Source organism: Primulina eburnea, chromosome 11 (genome assembly GCF_022965805.1).
Source record: "Primulina eburnea isolate SZY01 chromosome 11, ASM2296580v1, whole genome shotgun sequence".
Lineage (NCBI taxonomy): Eukaryota > Viridiplantae > Streptophyta > Magnoliopsida > Lamiales > Gesneriaceae > Primulina > Primulina eburnea.
In genome coordinates this window covers 6,703,240-6,707,868 of record NC_133111.1, presented here as the reverse complement: position 1 = coordinate 6,707,868, position 4,629 = coordinate 6,703,240, and the positions used below count along the sequence as shown (strand labels likewise).

The 4,629-nt window shown below is 33.4% G+C and overlaps 1 long non-coding RNA gene across 1 annotated transcript; it reads left to right on the top strand.

The window, feature by feature from the left end:
• Positions 1-244: 244 nt before the first annotated feature.
• Positions 245-3,023, top strand: LOC140805671 (uncharacterized). The gene is made up of 2 exons (XR_012112307.1): positions 245-512; positions 1,804-3,023. It is a non-coding gene; the product is annotated as an uncharacterized lncRNA (long non-coding RNA).
• The last annotated feature ends 1,606 nt before the right edge of the window (positions 3,024-4,629 follow it).

Below are 4,629 nucleotides of genomic sequence, written 5' to 3'. Positions count from 1 at the left end.
TCATTTTTTTGCATTTGCGATTTATTACCAGTTTAACCACTGTTTTATTTTAAAAATATCAGAAAATATCTTTCAATTATTCTTTAAAAATTGTATTTCGAGAAAAATTTTTTAAAATATATTTGCATAAAGTTTTTACAAAAATCTTGTCTGACAAATACTCTGATAAAATATACTTTTCATATATATATATATATATATATATATATATATATATATATATATATATTATGACACATGAAACTTCATCAATCATCCATATAGATTTGGAGACAAACCCAAAATGGGGCCCATTGTTGTCAAAGCAAAGGTTGTTGGGGGAGCCGAAACGCTAGAAACTATGTCGGATCTTGCTTCCACTTTCTTGAATTTGAAATAATAAAGTTCTCCAAACTCACCCACTTTGGTAAGAGTTGATTGATTTCTTGATGACAACAATACGACCCACGTCGCTGTTTTTTTCCCCAAGATTTGACAAATCAAACTCATTTCGTACGAGCACTCATTTGTTGGTAAACTTCCATTCTTAATCGTTTTCAATTTCTTGATTTTTGAAATTGTTCATGATTCATTTGTTTTTTGAATAATTATGTGTGTTCTTAGATGCCTTGTGTTAAAATTCTTTGTTTAGTTATATTCTTAGAAAAACCAGAGTTGAAAGTTGAAGTTTTTATTGAATATCCACCCATCCCAGTTTCTGCTGATACCTGGATTCTTGATGATTTCTGGGCAGTTTTTGTGCTACGGTTGTATGATTAGCAATGTGCTAAGAATCGAATCGTGAAGAATTTTGGCAACTTCGAGGAGCCAATGCCTCCAGAAAATAAGGGAGATCTTAATTTTGTGGCAAATATCTCGTCCCATTTTCTGATGTTTATAGACCTAAACTATACATATCTGCAAATGAACTAGAAGCTCTAACAAAAGGTGTTGGATCTCTCGCTGACCACTCTTCCATGAAAAAAAAATCTTTCTTCTAATATTTTGATTTAATGACTGTTTATTATGTTGGGTTGAGAGTTTGGAGGTGGTTGGTTTTCGCCTTTGGTTAATACATAATATTCTGTAACCAAGACCTCTTATTTATTTGTCTTAATGGAGCTCCAATGCTTGAACAGTTAGCTTTTCAATTTGGCAACTGGCTTAATGAGTCCGGCCTGTCCTAGACCTTTTAGCAGTGAAGCATCTATTTTCTTAAGTAGGTGGCCTATGAAAGTTGATTATCCAACCATTATGTGCCAATGCAATAAACATCGAAAGTTATTATATCACAGCTTTGCAGATGTTAATCATTCTGCATTCACCTAGTTGCGTTTCAGTAATGAAAGGATTTAGTTGTTTTCATCTTTTTTTTTCCTTCTTTTACGAATTGTCAAATTTCAATATGAATATATATTTGAACTGGGATGTTCCTTCATGGATGCTCCCTCTGACTTCCGTTGTGCCTGCCCTTGAGTAGATAGATGTGCAGATTCGTTTAAGGTATTAAGATAATGCTTGTTGAACAAAATGTTCTTGTTACCGTTAGAAATAATATAGAAGTTATTCTAATGAAACAATGGAAATATCTAAACGTATGTGAACCATCATACATATAATCACAATCAGAGTACTTATATTCAAGGTTGTTCTGTGTTATGCAACTGCATTTAGTTTAGAGATACCTGTGCTGTTCGAATAGTATTTAGAGAAATGTAATATTGTTTAGGAGCACTTGTTGCATGACCCGCTGCTTTGGTGTAGGATCTTAATTGAAAGATTCAATATCTACTAGAACTAACTGAAAAATGCGCTTTGATGCAGGATCTTCAATTGATCGATTCAATATCTAGTAGAACCAACTGAAAGATACACCATCTTCGATCATAGAATTTTTTTTACTGATTTTGTGCAGTAGTTGCAGCATTATGGTACATACATTAGAAGCTATCAGGGGTGGGGGAGGATCTGTTAAAATAGGAACGACTGGGACGATTGGTGCCCTTATGTCCCGAGAATTAGACTCTGCAAAACATGCTACCAAGGTGTCCGAGTCATGCGCTTCTGTCTCTGTTCCAACTGGGGACTCGACTCCAAGAGAACCAAAATCTAAAACATCAAAAGATGAAGCAAGCAGCAATGTCCCAAACATTGCTAAAAATCGTAAATGCCCTGAAAATGTAAGGAGGTCAAAGCTCAACTCTGGAGGTACACATCATATCCCAATGCTTACATCTTGTGATATTTCAATAGATGGAACCCCTATAAGGAAAAAAGCCGTCAAGAAAGGACCAAGCGTTGTTGAAATAGTGGACGTGAAATGTGGGAATCCCGACAGGACATGGGTGAATCCTATTACAAATCGTCTTAAGAAACTTAGCTTCTCTAAATTATCTGATAACATGGTCTAAAGCTGCAGACTTTTTAAGATCAGCTTTCAGATTCCGGTAAGTGAATCGTGAAAACCCACTCAGCTGGTTTCTTTCTGCTACTTCTACTGTAGAACACATCCTCGGAATGTTGCATTTGTTTCCTTTCTTTTTCTTAGTTGATATATTGACAACTGATCCTATATTGAGTCCCGCAAACTCACACGTGGATGCAAAGTTCACAAGTTTACCTGATGATGGCTTGTTGGAGCTGCTCGGACCGTGTAATTCGAGCTGGGTAAAGTACTTAATTTCTTGCATGATTAGGGATGCAACCGTACCTCTGGTCCCAACAGCTGCTGCGATTGATGTTGCAGCCATTTTATCAGTAACCCTCGAGCCAACACCGTCAGATGTAAACTCTTTCTTCTGCGTGTTAAATGGGAGTGCAGATGCCGGTAGTTGAATAGAGGCGTGTTTCTTAGATTTCCTTGGAGTTTGAGACATATTTGTAAGGTCTTATTGCTTTTCTGTTTCGTGCAAATTCTTAACCTTATATTCTAGATCAAAAGTAGAGTCTTGAAAGTTGAAAAACAAGGCCTCAATTGGTGTGATGTGGTGGTCACTGGATTCATGTGCATTCACTTAAAACCATTTAAATTGTTTGTCTTGTCCCATCTAATGCACTCACTTTTTTCCCCTCTTGCTCTTAACTTTTGGTTGGTGGTTTTTATGGAGAATTATGAAATTGTTATAATGCCATTGTTGACCCATGAAGATGCAAGGGAAATTGAGGCAATGTGTCCTAATCCTTTTGTTTTCATATTTTTCCTGAAAAATCCTTTTGTTTTCATATTTTTCTAACATAATCATTTTCCCATATTCTCAAAAAATTCATTTACTATTATATTATATTTTAGATAAAGTTGGATGGGTTTTTTGTTTCGTTTGTGGAATATTTGGTTTGGTGGAGGAAGTTGAATGCTTTCAAGAGTTTGGACCTAAAGAGAAGTTCTATAGGTTCCCCCCCCCTCTTTCCTTTTGCCCTACCTACACATTCAATGACTGCAAATGAGATTGGTGGGAGACTATATATAAAAAAAAAAAGGAATGAAATACGATTTATTTAGAAATGGGTCGATAAAATCTGATTTCTCTATTAAAATTTTTTGAAAATTTAAAAATTATCTATTTATATATTTTATTTATAACACTTTTACATTGAAAACATTTATTTAGTAAATGTTTCATAATACTCTATTATTTTATCATGTTTGCTATTATTTAGTCCAGTGTTATTTAAGAGTGAATATCTTATGAGACGGTCTCACGAATCTTTATCTGTCAAACGAGTCAATCCTACCGATATTCACAATAAAAAGTAATACTTATTCATGGATGACCCAAATAAGAGATCTGTCTCACAACATACGCCCCGTGAGACCGTCTCACACAAGTTTTTCCCTTTATTTAATATAATTAGAAATAAATTTAAAAGTTGAATAATGGAAAGTGTATATTGTTTGCAAGTTGACCATTATTAAGCAATCTGCTGGTTGGTCAGGTTACCATGATTTACCTCCTCTCACATACCCGTCGGGCAGGGTGTGAGGGGCGCCCGGGGTGAGCGATTTCACCTTTTGGAATAAAGAGCTTACAAAATTATATGAGGTGCAATAACATATCTATGATAATGTTGTGATAATGGACATTCTAAATAATAGCAACCAAATTCAATTTTTGAGCTTGACAAACCGGTTGGATCGGTATGGAACTGGTCAAACATGTTGGATTGGTTCATATTTTTTTTTTTAAATTGCTTTTAATTTATTTTTTTGTAAATATATGATTATTTGAATTTTTAATTTTATTAAAAATGTACTATTATAGCTTATCTGATTTTTTAAACATTGAGAAATATTTTTTTTATATATACACAATCAAGATATTTAGAATTTAAATATATTATTTATTATATTATATGATATTATTATTTTATATGATATATTAGTGTTATGGTCTGACCATCTGGTTGAACCGATTTGACTGTTTGAATCGTTGTTTTAAAGTGAATTGCCTAGATTTCTGATCCGATTATATATAATATTTTTATTTTCCAAATAATTAATTTAATTATTATGTTTTACAATATAAAGAATTTAAAATAACTAATTAATTACGATAATAGTATGATATATGATTAAAAGTCGGCATAAGGTTAATTAATAAGTCGGCGTAAAACAATCTATGAGTAACATATGATGTAGAGCAAAATTAGAAG